Source organism: Tenrec ecaudatus, chromosome 8, assembly GCF_050624435.1.
Source record: "Tenrec ecaudatus isolate mTenEca1 chromosome 8, mTenEca1.hap1, whole genome shotgun sequence".
Taxonomy (NCBI): Eukaryota; Metazoa; Chordata; class Mammalia; order Afrosoricida; family Tenrecidae; genus Tenrec; species Tenrec ecaudatus.
The window spans coordinates 8,179,940-8,199,164 of NC_134537.1; the positions used below are offsets into that span (position 1 = coordinate 8,179,940).

At 46.9% G+C, this 19,225-nt stretch overlaps 2 long non-coding RNA genes across 4 annotated transcripts; one reads left to right on the forward strand and one right to left on the reverse strand.

The window, feature by feature from the left end:
• The first annotated feature begins 4,697 nt into the window (after positions 1 to 4,697).
• Positions 4,698 to 16,276, forward strand: LOC142454755 (uncharacterized). The gene is made up of 2 exons (XR_012785706.1): positions 4,698 to 4,941; positions 14,503 to 16,276. It is a non-coding gene; the product is annotated as an uncharacterized LOC142454755 (long non-coding RNA).
• LOC142454756 (uncharacterized) lies at positions 6,703 to 18,982 on the reverse strand. 3 transcript variants are annotated; one of them, XR_012785708.1, is made up of 4 exons: positions 18,782 to 18,982; positions 13,268 to 15,297; positions 12,737 to 12,845; positions 6,703 to 9,616 (listed from the first exon to the last, which is right to left on the reverse strand). It is a non-coding gene; the product is annotated as an uncharacterized LOC142454756 (long non-coding RNA). The 3 variants fall into 3 exon arrangements; XR_012785709.1 differs by having other exon boundaries at positions 12,737 to 13,480; XR_012785707.1 differs by having other exon boundaries at positions 12,737 to 15,297.
• Between the last annotated feature and the right edge of the window lie 243 nt (positions 18,983 to 19,225).

A 19,225-nucleotide genomic window follows, 5' to 3' on the forward strand; every position in this document is an offset into this window, starting at 1 on the left:
GGAGAGAGTAATTTCTGGGTGGACTGAGCATAAAGCATTCTAGAGAGGCCCGGGATTCATGGAAGGAGCTAGAGCCATCTCACTGCCATAGAGTGGAGTCCAGCTCATAGTGACCCTGGATAGGGTTTCAGACAGCCCAGACATTCTGTCGAGTCCATTCTGACTTGTGGCGGCCTTATAGGCCAGGGCAAAGCTTCCCCTGAGGGCTTCTGAGATGGTAACGCTTATGGGATGGATTGGCTGGTGGTTTCAAACTGCTGACCTTGTGGTCGCAGCCCAACCCATAACCCACTAGAGGCCACTGGAGCTCCTGCCTTAGGCACACTGTGGGAGAAAACTTTGTTTTAAAAAAGAAACCAGATCTCACGCCTTCTTTGTTAGAAGATTGAAAACCTCATTGTGGAAGAAAGACAGGGTTCCTAGAGGCAACTCTCAGAGGAAGACAACGGCTGGGTTCTCTCAGGAGGCTCCAAATTAGGTTCAAGGTCTGGGGTCAAGGTCTGGGGCAGAGGGCGGGCAGGGGAGCTTTCATGATGGAAAATGAAGATAAACCCTCTGTACGTTCAAGAAAGGACTCTCTGTAACTGGCAATCTCGGAGCGTGCCACGTGAGTTCACCCAGTTATGAGTGATCCCTTCAACCTCGGAGGGCCCGGGCTGGGGGTGGCAGCAGGGAAGCCTTACCTAGGAAGGTCACAGCCTCGTAGTTCTCCAGCATCACATCCCTGTACAAGGCCTTCTGGGCAGGGCTCAGGCTGATCCATTCCTTCTTGGTGAAGTACACAGCCACATCCTCGAAGGTCACGGGCTCCTGAAATGACAAGGTCCTATTCTCCCACGTCCCCGGATTTTAGTGATCTTCAAAGCTGTCAATGAAAGGCCTGCCAAGAGCATCTACTGTGATTATTTTTAGTGCCGGGTCCCTGATGTACCTGGGGGACTGTGTGTGTAATCTGGAAGACGTAGAGAAGGAAGATGAAGGATACGCAGAAGTCAAAGGCCGTCAGTCAGAATGCAGCACACCTCTCCAGTTAGAACAATGACGCCTCCCAATGAGCCCCCAAACCTCTGTGACTTCCAGAGACAGGAAACATTCTATATGAGACCGAGCTTGGACTGGAGCAGAAACGTGCGCAAAGGAAAGGGGAATAGACCCTGCATCTGGTTGTCACCTTAGCTCTGGCCTCCTCACTTCGCATGCATTTGGGTGAGTATCTGAGCTGCCATTTCCCAAGTCTGCTTTTGTGCCAACTCTTCATCCTTGTCTCCGCAGTGAGACAAGCTCTCAGATCTATCTATCAATGACACTCCTAGTTCTCCATCCCTTTGCAAAAGTGATGGTTGCAGAAGCACAGGGTAACACTAGCTACTCAGGGTAGGTTAGCTTCTAGAGCAGGGGTGGGCAAACTTTTAAAATGGAAAAGCCAATCCTGTCCCTCACAACAATTTAAAAATCAGTTGAGAGTCATGAACATATTTCTACAAACAAGTAAAATCACCATTATCTGAATAATATCCTTATTTTACTTCAGAGACCCACGCACATGGCAAAAGAGCGGCAGTGGCTTGAGAGGCACAGTTTGCCAACCCCTGGTCTAGACCAACTTAGTGTATAGATTTATATAGCTCAAGGTAGGCCTGAAAAAGGCTCCTGATCATTAGCCAGGTATTTCAGGAAGAAAGTTCTAGGGGCAGGCGTCTTAACTTGGTGTATGGGATTGAGGCAACCTATGAACCAAATGGCAAAATAAAATTATATAAAGAAGTTGATTATCTGCCATAATTTCAAATGATCCGAGGCAATCCCTTTACTGTGTTGTAAAGTTTATCTCACCGCTCCACCAAAAGTGAGTATTATGGAAAGCTTTTACAAAAACAGGCACTTTACATTTAAGAGGATCATCAAGTAGCCAATAAATGTGATTACCATTACAGTTCACTGGAGAAAATATTTTAAAAGCACAATGAGATACCTAGAAATAACAGCAAGTGTTGGCAGGGATGTGGAGTAACTGAACTCTCATACACAGGCGATACAAGTGAAAAACTGCAAGTATATGCCCCATGATCTAGCAATTGCACTCCTAGAAATACGCCCAAGAGGAAGGAGAGTGTGCGCCTCCCTGAGGGCAGCTACTGGAACATTAGATCCCTTCTGAATTAGCAGTGCAGAGCACCGAACTTCTCCTTAGGGACTTCAAGCTGTGACCTTTCAGAAACAAACCTTTAGGCCCATCTTTCAAGGTGCTTCTGGGTGGATTTGAGCCACCCACCATTCAGCTAGTAGGAGAGTCTCTATTTGTCCCACCCAAGAACCCCTTATTCATGTATATCGCATATACATTATTTTATAAAGACACACACATGCATGCATATGCTTGAATGTGTGTATAATCCTCCTGGCTAGTATAGACTACCGATTCTTTAGCCGTAAGTACTGGTTCACTGCAGTGTTTGCACTGGCTCTCCTGAAGGCAGACAACATCCAGCTCACCTGGGGGCTGCCTGCGGTGGACATAGCTGCCATCTGACCTTTCATGCCTTTCTTGGAGCTGAAGGTAAAGAAAGAAACATTAGTGACTATAACACCACCGACAATAACCCCTACATAATCTCTGGCCCAGCCTGTCTTGAAGGCCACACGAACTACTATTCTTCAGTCATTGCCTGAAGCGGTGGCATTTTGACGCACAGATATTAAATTAATTAAAGGCAAAAGAAAGCACTCCAGGAATGAGCCTGGTATGAGCTGCAAAGGGGAACCGAGAAACCTGTAAATTTCAGTAATCTAGAGAGGAGACAGAACATGGAGCTAAAATAAATCCAGAGCACCAAAAGGTTTAGGGAGATTTCTTAGAATCCATAAAAGACAAACACAAAAGTATTTAAGATATCCACCAAATACGGAAAGACTTTAGTATCTGGTTTTCTTCCTGCTACATTAGGTATTTGTGTAGGGCAGTTTTATGACTTGAATAAAATGAAACTTGAAAATATTAGGGCTATCTTGATGAAACTTGAAAATATTAGGACTATCTTGGTGTCTCATTACTTCTAACTAACTATGCAGATTGATTGTAAGGTATTCATTTTCTAAGCATTGGGGAGTGGTGAGAACAAAACCACCACTTTAAATGAACCCATGGATTTCAAGTCTTCTCTCTAACACTCAAGTTCCAAAGAAAGTATGGTAGAAAATAATTTTTTTTCTTACTTCTCAACCAGTTCCAACTACTAATGGGGTCAGTGAATTGGTTCACCATTAGAAAGTAGGTCTTCTGCCACTCGGTAACTTGAATCAGCAAGGTAAGCTTATTACAGGCGAGACCTGAAGTACAGCAGTTGCCATCTGTGAGGTCAGACACTTAACCAGCATTAAAGTGTATGCATTCATAGGCCATCAAGACTTTCCAGTGCTGCAGTTTGCCCCACCCAAGTCTCAAGGAACTACAAAAGCATCAGACACAGTGAGGCAGGGAGACAGTGGTGGTTAGTGTTAAGATATGAAAATAATCATCATTTGTAGTTTGTCAAGGGGTCACAAGGGTGGGAGGAGGGAAGGGCAAAAGGGGGAACAGACACCAAGGGCTCAAATAGAATGTAAATGTTTTGGAAATAATGATGGCAACATATATACAAACATGCTTGATACAACTGATATATGGATTGTTCTAAGAGCTGAAAGACAAATCCGGCTAGACAGAGAGTGCATTCTGGTTCAGATCAGAGCTGGAAACACAGGGAATCCAGCACAGATAACCCCTCAGGGCCAGTAAGAGGAGTGATACCAGGAGGGTGAGGGGAAGGTGGGGGAAAACAGGGGGAGCCAATCACAATGATCTACATATAATGATCTACATATCCATTTGGGGGATGGATAACAGAAAAGTGGGTGAAGGGAGACATCGAACAGTGTAAGACATGACAAAATAATAATAATGTATAAATTATCAAGGGTGAGGGAGGGAGGGAAGGGCAAACATGAGGAGCTGATACCAAGGCCTCAAGTAGAAAGCAAATGTTTTGAGAATGATGGCAACAAATGTACAAATGTATTTGACACAATGGATGTGTAGATGGATTGTGATGAGTTGTAGGAGCCCCCAATAAGATGATTTATTTAAATTTTTTAAAAAGAGCTGTAAGAACTCCCAGTAACATCTTTAAAAGAAAGAAAGAGGGAAAAAAGCCCACTTTTCTCTCTATTGACCCTTCGTGGTGAGCCCAGGAAGGCAGAGGAAGCTGAGGCTGTTGGGGAAAGTGCTATCAGGAGATACTAGAAACTTCATCTTGGTAGTTAGGGGGCTTCCAAAAAGGTGAAGCCCGTAGCTTTAAGTGCAAAACGACCAATTTTTAAAGGAAACAATGTCCTGCCCAAGGGTAACAGAAGCAGGACTTCATCCTGAGTGACCAGGTACCTCGTGGAGGAATGTACTTGATTTCTCTTAAATGGTGATGCCTCGTGGTAGCTTTGGGCTAAATGTCTCTCTCCCACCGTGGGCCTTTAAGATAGCCCTGTTCACCAAAAAGCCCAAGGAGCCCAGCAGGACGCCGCGCTTGTACTGATTTGAAAAGCAAACCACCAGGGAGGAGGAGGGCGGGGCGGGGGATCATCCCTTCCTCCTCCTCCTCCTCCTCCTCCTCCTCCTCCTCGCCCGCGGGCGGGCGCGGGAAGCCAGAGCTCACTGCGCAGGCGCGGTGGTGGGCGAACCGCTGCCCTGCTCAGTGGGTCAAAAGGCAGGCCCTCCACCCGATGGGTCCGATGGATCCGGCCAGCGGATCCGACGGGCTCCAACCCGACAACCACGGGGAGGGTGGCGCGAAGCCCGTAGCGCTTCCTCCTCCTCCTGTCGCCGAGCGCCGAGTCGGGCCTGAGTCCACGACCCCTAGGAGTCAGGACCGGGAGACCGAAACCTTCCTGCGCGCCGTGCCGATCCCACAGGTGGGCGTTCTTCAAGGGTGGGTTCAACAGGCTCCACGCTGGGGACGGAGGGCACCGCTCACCGCCTGGCTCCCGGGCCCCAACGCCAACGGAAGAGGCGGGAGGGGGCGCTCGAATCCAGGGGTGGGGGCGGGGTGGGGTGAGGTGGGGGTGGGGACTCGGTGGCTGTGCCCCCGGGCTGGTCCCGTAAAGCGAGCGGACCCTAGAAGACCGTGACACGTCTCAAGGAAATACGAAAGCACCAGAAAAAGAAATAAAAGAATTGGGGAGAAATCCTCAAATCTGTTGTCAGTTCCTGACGCTGAGTAGTAGGCCTCGACGGCCAGGAAAGGGCAGGGGCCTGCCCGCCGCCCGCCCGGCCAGCAGGCGTGTAGCTGAGGGCGCGGGGGTGGCCCTAGACATGCCCGCACCCCAAGGTGGGCCCTGCCCTCCCAGGACCAGGCCTGACCACTCACCGTCCCAGGCCCTGCTGCCTCAACGAAGAGGCAGTTGGCGCCACAACCGTTCCTCTCAGAATCAGCTCTAGGGGGCGTTAGAAGCTAAGATGGCGGCACCGGAAGTGCGTCATTCTACTGAGCAGCCAATCCACTCCTTCCCTGAGATCCTTTCTAGGACGCTAGGAGGACCCCACAGCTCAGTGGTTCTCTCCGCCTACCTGCAAGGCACGCCTGCAGGAAGGGGGTGTTGGCGGCCTCACACGGTCTTGCCTTGGCCCCTGGTGCCCACGCAAGGCCCTGCTCCAAGGGATCCGAAGCAGGAGCCACAGAGGAAAGGAGCCTGCATAAGCCTTCCCTCCCCTTGGGAGCTGTAGCTGGTTACACTGATCTCCCACCCAGAGCTGGATCCTTCCATTCTGGATTTGGAGGAAATCAAAAGTCCAGATGGAGATCCAGTGGAGCTGAAGGGCTTGCTTCACCATGAAGGTGCTGTCTTATCTACGTGGGTCTAGGATGACTCACTACTGCTTCCATACTCCAGCCAAAGTGCAAAGAGTAATGAGGGAAGCCAGTGGAAGGCAGGCACATTGGTGATGTGGAAATCCGGGGAAAGGTTTTTAGAGGATCCCTGTGTTCACAAGCGTCAACTATACACATGGACTTCTCCAGTAGAATGCATAGAAACCACATGGACTACTGCGAGAAGAGCTGGTGGAGAAGCTAATATCAACAGCTAAAACAAGACCAGGGGCTGATGGTAGGACTGACCATCCATTTGCTCATATGTACGTTCAGGTTGAAGTTGAAGAAAATCAAAACAATCCCACGAAAGCCAGAACATGACTGCGTCTATCCCACCTGAATTTCGAAAACATCTTAAGAACATGTATGTTGCATTGAACAGTAATGACAGAAAACATGAGCTGTGGGAGGATATCAAGAACACCATTCATGAAAAAAGCAAAAGGTCATTAAAACACAGAAAAGAAAGATCAAAGTGGATGTCAGAAGAGACTTAGAAACTTGCTCTTCATCAGAGAAATTCAAGCAAATGGAAGAAATGATGAAGTCAAAGTTCTAAACAGCAAACTTAAAAGGGCAGCTGGAGAAGACTAAGCCAAATATACTGAGATGCGCACAGCCCTTGAGTTAGAAAACCAAAAGGGAAGAACTCACTCAGCATATCTCAAATTGAAAGAACTAAAAACATTCAAGCCCCAAACTGAAATACTGATTTTTTAAAAATCATTTTATTGGAGGCTCATACAACTCATCACAATCCATACATCCATCCATTGTATAAATCACATTTGTATATTCTCAAAACATTTGCTCTCCACGTAAGCCCCTAGCATCAGTTCCTCATCCCCCTGCCCTCCCTCATGAACCCTTCATAATTCATAAAGTATTTTTGTCATATCTTACACTGTCTGACGTCTCCCTTCACCCACTTTTCTGTTGTCCATCCCCAAGGGAGGGAGTTATATGTGGATACCTGTAATCAGTTCCCCTTCTCTACCCCACCCTCCCTCCAGTCTCCTGGTATCACCACTCTCACCACTGGTCCTGAAGGGATCATCTATGCTGGATACCCTGTTTTTCCAAGTCCTATGTGTACCACTGTACATCCTCTGGTCTAGCCAGATTTGTAAGGTAGAATTGGGATCATGATAGTGCGGAGGGTGGGAGGAAGCATTTAGGAACTAGAGCAAAGTTGTATGTTTCATCGTTGCTACACTGCACCCTGACTGGCTTGTCTCCTCCCAAGACCCTTCCGTAAGAGGATGTCCAATTGCCTGCAGATGTGCTTTAGGTCTCCACTCCACCTCATTCACAATGATATGATTTTTTGTTCTTTGATGCCTGATTACTGATCCCTTCAACTCCTCGTGATGACACAGACTGTTGTGCTTCTCCCATGTCGGCTTTGTTGCTTCTGAGTTTAAACCATTCACTTTGGTGATGCTAAATTTAAAAGAAATAGAGCTGGAAGTGAAAGAATGACACAATATTGTGCTTACTTCCTAGCATGACATAAATGTCGCTGACAAACTCTCATTCAAGGAAAATATGGTGCTTCTCTTGATTTGACAACCTAGTTTTCATTACAGATCATGCCCCTCTCCAACCCAGCAGATTTGTAAGACAGAACTGGACTCGATGTTCTCTTAGAACGTTTGCTTCATAGGCAGATTTCATAAACAGTGAGCAAAGAAATCACTTATAATTAAGCAAACTCTAGGACTTGAACATATTGGTTTTCAGATGCATGTATTGATTTTGCTTTTAAGGCAGAATGAACAAAGAACAAAATTAACTCTAACTTAGTAAGCAAACTTTGTTATCTTAACTACAATTAATTTGATGTTTTGTTATTTGATAAGTATTGAAGTTTATTTTTGCCACATACAAAGTTGTGATACAAGTCTGATAGGATGATTTGAGAGAATTTTAAAGGGCTTTGATGTCAAATCCCTCTTGTGAACTTGGGCTTGACTCCCGGAGCTTGGTTTTAAATAGCATGCTACAGACACAGACTGCCACCTCTTTCTCCCATGGAGCAGGTGGTGGGTGTGAGCCGCCAATCTTAGGTCAGTAGCCAGGCACTTAACCACTGCACCACCAGGGCTCCTTGTTACACCAAGAATAGATATCAAATAAGTACCAATAAATATGTACTTAATCCATAACAAATCAGTCACATCAAGAGAAATTGAGAGGACATGCGGTCCTTTTTTTCCTTTATTTGTCAGCTGGGGATATTCCACCCTGTAGATCAATCTTGCTCTGGAGAAGCTTGCAAATGTAAGAGTTGAAAACCACCCTGGCTCAGGTGAGTGGGAAATACTAAGAACCACCACCACAAAATCCAGCAAATGGATTGTAAATCAAATTAAGGGTATCTTTAAGAAAATAGTTCAGAGATGAAGGAGGCATAATGAGAAAGACAGTATCAATGAGGCAAGCTTCAAAGCAAAGTAAGGTCAAAGAAAGGGGGCAAGAAGAGGAGAGGGCATCTAGGGCAGCAGGAAGAGCAAGGGCTCAGGGTAGGAAGTGAATCATCTGTGGTGTAGACAGTGAGCAGGGAGGACTGGCAGTTACGGAGTGAGTGCTCTGGGTGAGGGAAGTGCAGCGGGTGCAGCTGGGTCAGGACAACAAGGCCAAGAAAGGGTGGGCCTCCTAACTTACTCTGGGGGGACACACAAGCCAACCATGACATCTGAATGCTTCTCTCTAAGATCAGTTCTCTGAGAACGAATAACGTTTGCATTCTGAATGAAGATTTTCCCACAACCCCTTTCTCTAGGATGGCGCCACTGATGCCGTTTCAATCCTGATATCTTGTTGAAGACCTTCCCACAGTCTTTGCATTCTCGGGCTTTCCAACAAGGGCAGATCCATTGATGCTGATTTAACCTGGCTTTCTGCCTGAAGGCCTCCCACATTCCATGCACTGATGGGCTCTCTTTCCAGTGTGGATCTTTTGGCGCCTGAAGAGCTGTGAGTTCCAGGTGCGGCCTTTCCCACACTCTACATTGGTAGGGACTTTCCAGTGTGCAGCACCTGGTGGAAGGGGAGCTGAGTTCAGATGGAAAGCCCGGCCACAGTCTTACATGCATAGGCTTCTCCCCAGTGTGTGTCCAGTTTCTGAAGGGACGCCTTGCTTCAGTCCTTGCATTTGAAAGGTGTCTCCCCGGCGTGGACTAAGCGATGGGCAGTGAGGTAGGAGCCGCAGCTAAAGGTCTGACCACACTCTTTGCACAGGGAGGGTCGCTCTCCTGTGTGGATCCTTTTGTGTTGAACAAAAGCGGAGTTCAAGGCAAAGGCTTGGCCACAATGCGTACTCCGATGTGGATTCTGCAGGGTTGAGAAAAACCTGAATGGTGACTGAAATGTTTATGAGGCACATCCCACTGGTGGGAAATTTCTGCATCTGAAAGTTGTAGATGTGTGGCGAGGCAAGGACTGACATTGCTCTCTGACTTCTCATGTGGATGACGTCTATTTTCATTATGAATTTTCTCATTCTTTACTTCTGCCTTTACTGATTTGGTCTTATTTTCTCTCAATGTATCCCCCACAGGTTTCCCGAATCCCTTTCTATCTTGCTATCTGATCCAAAAGTGACTTGAAAATGGGGTCTCGGATATTCCTATGAACCCAAGTCACAGGATTTACTCTTCTCAAAAGTTCCGGATTTGAGGTCAAAAGCTCGTTTTCAGCTCTGAATTTACAACCTGAGGAGAAATCATAAATGCAATGATCACCTCTTAGCAATGTTAGAATGGGACCTGTATTAGCAAGGCTGTAACTGTGTCCTGTAAGTACACAGCTTTTATGTGCTTGTTGATCCATTTCACAGAGCACAGGGAATGGAGGAGGAGAGGAAATGTTCTGGGTCTCAAAAGGGAACAGAGCTACATTGGGTTCTACGATAAAGACGCAAAAGAGCCAAGATAATGATGGCTGGTTGGAAGGAGTAACACTGTTGGAACACCTGACCTTGAGAATGGTCTGAAGAGACCAAAAAGGAGCAGGGCGGTGAATCGGCCAAACCATCAGCAAGGAGAAAGTAAGCAGAAGATGTGGAGAGAAAGTGAACCGAGACTCCCATTGCTTAATGAAATAGCAAACAAAAATAATAATAAAGTAACTTGGATAGTCCATGTTCGAGATATATGATGAGCCCACAGTCAAGAAGCCTTTCAATGGCTCGCAAACATGAGCAATGTACAGGGTTGGAGAAAACCCGACAGGATGAGGGAACAGGATCAAACTGGCCACCCACCATGACCAGCCCGTGGTAAACTGCACGGGAACTAACTACATTCAGGCTGAGGCACTCCTTTCTGGGCTGCCCTCCTACCGCCCACCCCAAGCCCCCAGGATATGCTGATTACAATGCGAACCCTCCGGCCTGACCTGGAATAGGACATTGTGGAAGAGTACAGACTCACAATGTACGTTTTCAAGGTGAGTCTGAAACGTATGAAATGTTCAAAGTGTTACGCCAAGAGGAAGTTACTCTAAGATCAACTCCACCAAAAACAATACCCTCGGAGAAAGGGTGAGCCCAAATCCCACTGACAAAATTAATCTGTGTTTGGGGGGAATCTCTGCTCCTGAAGAAAACAGCTACCGAGGCAACGTCTCAGAAACATTTTAAAAGACAGTCGGTCCGCTGGCACGACTGGATGTGTTGGAGGGCAGCAGGGAAAGGGAACCAGTTTCTTAGCCCTCACCATCACAGAGGCCTCCCCACCCCGACCCCCTCCTCTCTGGATCCAGAATGAAACATCAACAGAAAATGGAATCCTCACAGGGATGAGGACAAGCCACTGAGACAGAGGAGAGAGAGTCATGGAGCCCCTGTGAGCTGGAAATGTTTTTAAAATGAAAAGAAAAAGGGAGCTATTAGTGACTGAGCACATACTAAAGCAGAAAAAAAACTTAATTCTGACTATTTGAAGCTATCAAATGATTATTTGCTCAACATTAACTGAAGGAAGGAATTACTGGCAGTTTTGTACTCTCACGGGTACAGATGAGCTCAGTTGCTAAGTGTGTTTGAAGTCGAATTGATAGGTAAGTGAGAACAGAACAGGTGCACACAGCTCTTACTTACCCTTACTTCAGTGCCAAGAGCATGCCTTGTGCTATGGGTGAGGTTAGTTCAAACCCACCAGCAGCAAGTCAGGGGAGAGATCCGGCTGTCTGCTCCTGGTCTACCCTGTCCTACCGGGTCTGTGAGTCAGAATTAACTCAATGGCAGTGGGGTTGGTGTTGTACAGAGAAAAGGGTCAAACCTCTTCGATGTTGTAAAAGCTGCGTGTGAAGGAGATCATGACAAAGAATGCTTTTAGGGGAGGGGTTGGTTCCGAGGGAGGACAACGTCACGTGGTGTTAACGGGTAAGCAGGAGTTGTCCTTCAGTCGGACATCTGGAGCCAGGCACTTACGGTGATCATTCACCTTTTCTTTCTAAAATAACTGCGGACAAGAGAGTCTGTTCTGCAGAATACTACCAACTAATAGAAGGTGAAACTGGAACATCACCATCGTGCCACCGCTGACCAAGGGACTAGAGGAGGACTTCATAGTTGGTGTGAGTGTCACTTCGTGGATGGCGGATCAGGCCTCTGGCTCCCCAGGGGTAACCCTAAACTGACGACGAGGGCCTGGGGTCGAGGCCTCTCACACTGACGACAAAGGCCCCTGGGAAGGAGGAGGCCACTTCCTACGCCAGTGGTCCATGCGGGCCACACAAACGGCCACCCAGCAATGCAATCTGAAGACACGAGACCACAGATGACGCCACGCAGTCACTAACGCTTATGACGTTACATCTAATTATGCATTCTGCAGCTGTGGGAGGAGTCTGGGTAAATGAAACAACTGAGGGAAAACCTGACAAGGTGGAGCAAATAACTCCGTCCCTTCACCAGGTCAACCAATGTCTTCCAAAAGGGACTGTTTGTGAATCAAAACAAAAAACACCTTTAAGATGCAGTTGTAATTTTTAATCCCATGAGCAAATGAAGTGAAAGTGTATTTTAAGAACAAAAAAGGATATCTGAATAAAGAGTCAACTCTGGATAATACTGAGTAATTATTTCCCCCTCCCCGTGTAATTATTTTTAATTTAACAAATTTGATAGTATTGTTTTAGCTTTGTTAAAAAAAATATTCTGAGGATCCCTGTTAACTCAGTGGTTAGAGCACTTGGCTGCTAACCAAAAAGTTGGCTGTTGGAACCCATTGGGCACTCTGTGAGAGCGAGATGTGGCAGTCTATTTCCATAGCGACTCCATCCATGGAAGCCACAAAGAGAAGTTCTACCCCCCCCCCCACCCTTACAGCATTCCTATGAGTCAGCAATAACTCAGTGGCTGTGGGTGCAGCTTTTTCAGTTTTAGAAAATATCCCTAAAATTTGAGGACCCATCCTGAGGTTTTTAGGAGTAAAATGTCTTGTGTCTCTAGCGTCCAAAAACAGAATGGGAAGAAAACATAACATTTCTCCCTGTCCTCACAATACATAAAACTGAAATTACCAATTTGAGGAACTGAGTTGTTCTGAAGAGATGGGGAAAACAGGTTTCAAGCCACCACTTAGAATATTTTTCTTCAAACATCTTCTTGCATAATAAAGCATCTTAGTGTGGGAAATGAGGGAGCAGGGTAATACGGATCCATGCCATGAATTAAAAGATGGGAAGAAACTGAGTAACTGGCCAGTTTAAAAATGGTGTGATCAAACATCCCAGGAATCCCATGAAGCTAAGCAGAGCGCACGCTTGTCTTTCATATTGGTGAAGAGGCCAAGCTGGAAAGGAGAGGGTTCGCCCTGCGTACTCACCTGCTCTCCTGCCCCTCCTGCTCAGAGTACCCTTGCGCCTGCCTGACCGGTGGCTCTTCTCCTTCCTCCAGCTGAGCGATCAGAGCCGGTCTGGGAGCAGGTGGCATTGCTTGAAGGGATGAAAATAAGACACGATGATGAGCAGAGGCAGAGGTGTCTGTTTCTGTCTGGATGCAAACACAACAGGGGAGGTGAGAAGAATTCCAGGGTGGGTTATGCAAACGGTACCCAGGAAAGGTGCAGGAGGCCTAGGGAGTACTTCCCGGACAGTGCTCCCCTTTCTAGAATGGGAAACAAGGTTTCTTACTCTATTAGAGGAATCGGAAATGGCTGCTGTAGGAAGCCCCAGGAGTGAGGCAACAGAGCCGAGGTTCCCCCAAAGTGATTGGAAAGATGAGAGAGGTCAGGGAGCTACACCAAGAAGCTCCTCAACGTCTGCTGGGTCCAGAGGATCATCTCTAAGGGAGGGAGGAGCGTGGATCTCTCTCCCATACAGGACAATCCCAAGGGTGAGCCGTTTAGGGTCCTTACCTCAGAAGCCACCACGCAGTTAATATTCAAAGAGACGCCTCAAGCCTCTGAAGGTGCAGGCCAAGGGTGGCAGCAGGGAAGCCTTACCTAGGAAGGCCACAGCCCCCTAGTTCTCCAGCATCACATCCCTGTACAAGGCCTTCTGAGCAGGCCCAGGCTGGCCCATTCCTTACGGGTGAAGTACACAGCCACATCCTTGAAGGTCATGGGGTCCTGAAATGACAAGGTCCTACTGTCCCAGAACACATACTCGGGCCTTTGGCGGTCCTGCTTGGATTTGGTCCTGGTCTGAGTGTGACAGAATAGTCTGTGTGCGAAACTGGGAAGAGGACATAGAAATCCCGGCAGCCAGGGAAAGTTCACCATGCTTGCTCTGCTAGTAGCTCCAGGATAAGCTACCACGCAGTTTGGACTTTCTGTGGACATTTCACCTGCTGTACAACTGCTTGGCTTGGGCCATTCATGGGAGAATTCACTCCTGAGCAAGGCCATCGATACATACGGATCTATAAACCGGGGTGACTATGCGGGCAGCTCTTTGGGTTTCACCTTAAGAATAAATCATTTGATTTGGCTTCCCCTTTTCAGTAAAAAACACTCGCCAGTGCCAACCTGGCAGCTGAAAATGGTCCTAGAGCCCATAAGAAGCCAGGATGAAGTATCGGTATCTGCTTTTGACGCCCGATCAATCAGTCCAGCACCCCTTCCCCCTGGGGGTGATTGCCCATTTTAGGGAACACCGCTTTCACTCTTCTCCTTACTCTCCTCCCCCTGTCGGTGCCTTTTCACCCACTGCATTAAGCCAAAAGATGCTTAATGAGGTGGTGTTCAGAACCCCTCCTATCACTTTTGAGTCAGTGGCCCTGTGAGCAATATAGTAAAACACTGCCCAGTCCTGTCCCATGCCCTCCTTACCCCCCACCCACCATCCTTGCTGTGTTTGAGCCCAATGTTGCAGCCCCTCTGTCAATCCATTTCCGTGAGGGGCTGCTTCTTGTTGCTGACCAAGAGATGTTACCAAGCGTGAAGTCCTTTCCCAGGGATTCCTGTCTTCTGATACCATGACCTGAGTCGCTGAGGCAAACTCTTGCCATCCTCGCTTCTAAAGAACATTCTGGCTATACTTCTCCCAAGACACATGTGCTTCTCTCTGGCAGTCCATAGTGTATTTCATGTCTTTACCAACACCGTAATTAAAGGGTATTAATTCTTGTTCAATCTTCCTTATTGCCTAGCTTTTCCAGACATATGAAGGAACTGACAAACACCATGGCTTCTGTCGCCACATACACCTTTCCCCTCCCTCCAAGGGACATCTCCACTGTGTAACACTTCAAAGAGGGGTCTTCCGCAGAAGATTCGCCCAACACAACACATCATCTGATTCCACGACTGCTGTTCCATGGGCACTGATGCGGATCCAAGCAAAATAAAATCCTGGACAAGCCCAATTTTTCTGCTCCATTGCTAATGGTGTTACTGACTGCCGCCGACCAGCTGCCAAGATGACAAGGTGATTTTGCCCAGAAGTCGGGGACTTGGGTGCGGTCCCAGGCTTTGTGTGCCCCTTCACAGTAGTCCTTGTCTACGTGACAAGCAAACAATCAGCTAATAGAATGTACGGGTTCAGAGTCTATGGACCCTGAAGTCCTCGGAGCAAGGTACAAAGTAATGTTTCACCTGACAAGCTCCTCAAACAGACTGAGCACCAGCTTTACAATGAAGCTGCCGAACGCTGATCTCTGATCAGACCTCCAATCCCATCGGGTCTCTGTTTCTCTTTCTTGCTTCCCAACCCCCACTTTCAGGCTCTCTCGCCGTTGCTGTGCAGGTGACGGCAACGTATTGGTGCAGTGGGGAGAATTTCGTTGTATGCTGAGGTGCAATCCACAGTGAACACCGCAGTCTTTGACCTGCAGCAGGAAGTGCTTCCGGTCGTCTTCCCAAGGTGGTGTCACCGGCATGGCACAGGCTGTCCACAGCTCTTCCTCCAGCTCGGATGCCATGTTCTGCTCCACACAGTGCAGCTGCTGGCATGATTAGGACACAGACTACATTAGCAGGTTTCAGGATGCAATCCAGTCACACGCCTTTCCTAATTTTAACCCATATGGTAGCATCTTGTTCTGTTCAAAGGACTACCTCGTGGGGTTCTAGAATTCCCATTCTCTGCAATATTGTTTATCATTTGTTATGTCCCACAGAAGTTTTGAACAAAGATTTAGCTGAGAGCTATGATCCCCCTTGTTCCGCGTGAAATTTTGGCAGTGCCCTGTCCATGTATTGCTGTAACCATTTTTAAATTATCTTCAGCATAATTTTACTTGTGGTGATACTAAGAATACTACTTGAAAACATCCACTCTCTTTGACATCATTTCCTCTTATACTCTGACCTCACTTCCTATTCACTGAGCCTCCCTGGGTCCCTCTCTCAGTACACTCTACACGTGGCTCTTCCTGCCTCAGAACCCAAGTATTTGCTCTTCTCCTGGCCAGGAATGCTTGCTCCTTTCACTTCACTGTCAATTCCAAGCCCTAGCGGCCCTACAGGAGAAGGGAGGATTGTCTCTGTGGAATTCCCAGACTGTCACTCTACTTACAGGAGTCTCCTATAAAGGGGCTGGTGGTTTCAAACTGTTCACCTCACAGTTAGCAGCCCAATGTGTCACCACCACGCCACTAGGGCTCCTGCTTTGTTTTACTCTGGTTTCTGTGCAAACGTCTGGTTGTCAGAAACTGTTCACAACCCCTGATTTTCCCCTCTCTGTCCTTCTTCTGGGTTTCATTTTTCCTTACAGAATTGACCATGGTTGCTCTATACTGTTAGGTCGATTCAACTCAAGCAACCCCAAAGGGCAGTGTTGAACTGCCCCCTTGTGTTTCCTAGATTGTAATCTCGAATCCTTACCATGACTGGCATAAATATTTGCACTCTGAGGGATTCATCCACATTTTGCCAATATAAATATCTGCTAAATCAGGAAATAAAGGAATGGGTTTCTATGTAGCCAGTTCATGCCTGTCCTTCGTGTACTTCTGCATCCTATGAGCATTTCCTGCTGCTGCCACATGATTCCCGCATTCGTCAGCCTACCCTATCATCCAGGTATATCTCTTCTCAGCAACTACCTCCTCTTAACCTGGAACTTTCCTTTGGTGAATACAGCCAGATGCATCTTTGCTGTCAGGCATAGGTTCAATAAAGTGCTTGTGTTGTCTTGTCTCAACACTTAAGCCGGCAGAGATGGAAGGAGCCAGCGCTTTCCTGAAGCCTGGCTATCAAGGCATCTGGTGTCTTTAATTTCTCTTATGAAGAAAGGGACAATTCCAAGGAGCTGAAGGCAGACAAAGCTAAATCACCAGACTGAAGTGACCATGACTCCCACGGACTGCCCCCCCCCCACCCGCTCCTGCTTCCCCTTTCACATGGAACCTGGCCTGCATGGACTGCATGATTTTCCATTCACGGGAAAGGATCATGTGTATGTAAAGGGGGTTCAAAGGGTTCTTGGAAAAATGAATGATAAGAGAGTAGCATTTTCCTGTGACTCTTTTGGAGCCCCTTCATGGAAAGACAGATTATTTCAGGAAGATGAAGCTGTCAGTTCCATATATCCAAAGGTGCCATCGCAGGAGGGCAATTAGAAGGGGAGAATGAGAGGGCTTGTGAGGCAAAAAGAAAAATGGCAACTCAAACTGTAGCTAAAGTCCCCTAGAATCTATACAGCAAACATGGCAAGGAGTAGCTTCTTAGGCAGGCATTCAAACACTGGAAGACACTGGACAAAGTCCTTAACTCCCAGTCTTTAAAGGAACCTTGGTGGCACACTGGGTTATGTGTTGGGCTGCTAACCGCAAGGTCAGCAGCTCAAAACCACCAACCGCTCCATGGGAGAAAGATGGAGCTTCTACTCCCACAAAGAGTTATAGTCTCAGAGACTCACAGGGGCAACTCTACCCTGTCCTATACTACAGAGTCACTATGAGTCAGCATCAAATGGATGCCAGGGAGTTTGTTTTTTGTTGTTGTTGTTTGTATTGGGTAAAAGAGTACTGGTCTAGACAACTTCATAAACCCCATTGAGCAACATAAGTCAGTGATTTTGAGAACTCTCTAATAGTATTTTTCTTCCAAGACAGATTTAAGATGCTTCATTAGTTTTACAGCTCAGGCACAAGATGGGGGAAGATGAATCCAAAGAGAACAACAGTCAAGTTATATGAGATATCACCAGCACCACAGTACTGCAATAGCAAGCTAGTTCCAAATCCCATTCTCTGCTACTTAGTCCATTACTGGGAAGTAGGGATTCTATCCTTTGGTGAACTGATTCTGCAAGACACACCCATTAAAGACGATGCAATGTGACTGCTACTGCTGGTTAGACGAGCTATCTCCAATCAGCAAAATTCTGCAGGTTCTCAAAAAAAGAAAGACAGAAAACCAAGCTCACTGCCATCAAGTCAATTCCAATTCACAGCAACCCAAAAGACAGGGTCTTTGGAGAACTGACCCCTGTGGGTTTCTGAGACTGTAAATTTTTTTTCTTTTCTTTTTTTACATTTTATTAGGGGCTCATACAACTCTTATCACAATCCATACATATACATACATCAATTGTATAAAGCACATCCGCACATTCCCTGCCCCAATCATTCTCAAAGCATTTGCTCTCCACTTAAGCCCTTTGCATCAGGTCCTCTTTTTTTTCCCCTCCCTCCCCGCTCTCCCCTCCCTCATGTGCCCTTGGTAATTTATACATTGTTATTTTGTCATATCTTGCCTGCTCCGGATAGGGCAAGATATGAGACTGTAAATTTTTATGGGAGTAGAAACCCTCATTTTTCTTCCATGGGGATGGCTGGTGGTTTTTGAACTGCTGACCTTGCAGTCAGCAGTCCAACACAGCCCACAGTGGCACCAGGGTTCCTCCACCAGCCCTAGTGGATCTCTAACCTCTGACTGCCTTGATTGAAGCCAAAGCAGATGCCACCGCCACACCCAACTTTCCCCGTCTACTGGTACATCCTGCAGGAACAGACAAATCCACAATCCAAACTCAGTTCTTGCAGCTTTACCAAGCCCATGGCATTCTGAAGATGGAGCAGCTGAGAAAAGTGAACCCAAGGAAATGTTGTCAAATGATCCTAGGCATCAGCTTTCTTGGCAGATTCATACACTCTAGTAAGAAAAAGTGGTTAAAAGCACGAATTAAACAGGCTCGATGCCATCGAGTGCACTCACACTCAGACAGCCCTGTGGACACCAGGTTTCTGAGGCTGTCAATCTTTATGGGAGCAGAAACCTTCCTCTTCCCCCTGAACACTGGCTGGTGAGTGCAAACTGCTGATCTTGTTTGGGCTCAGCGGCCCAACCCAAATGCCACTACATCACCCAAACCAAGATAAAACAAAACTCACTGCCGTCGAGTCAATGGCAACTCATAGTGACACTATAGGGCAGGGCAGGACTACGTAACTTTCCCAGCGAGTTTCCAGGACTGTAGCTTACCGGGAGTAGAAAGCCTTTTCTCCCTCAGATCAGCTGGTGGTTTCAAACTGCCAACTATTCCCTTAGCGGCCCAACTTGTGACCACGATGCCACCAGGGCTCCTTCAAAACATGAACAGAAAGACATCAAAGGAAACATCAAAATCTTCACAGGAAATGCTGGTGATGTCAAGGAAAGCTTTTCTACTCAATGTAAACCAGTGTAGTAAAGACTTGTAAATAGAATACATGTTAGAAATTGAGAACCTGTTGAATCTCCTTTTCTTATAGAGTGAATATATCATACATTGGAAAACTCTAAAGACCTTTAGATCAAGAGACTGAGCTATTAAAAGGTATATGCTTATAAAAATATTAAAGTTCAATGCAAATAATCTAGAATACTCCTAAAATACAGGGCTGAGTTGGAATCACTTGGATAGCAGTGTTTCAAACACTCCTGACG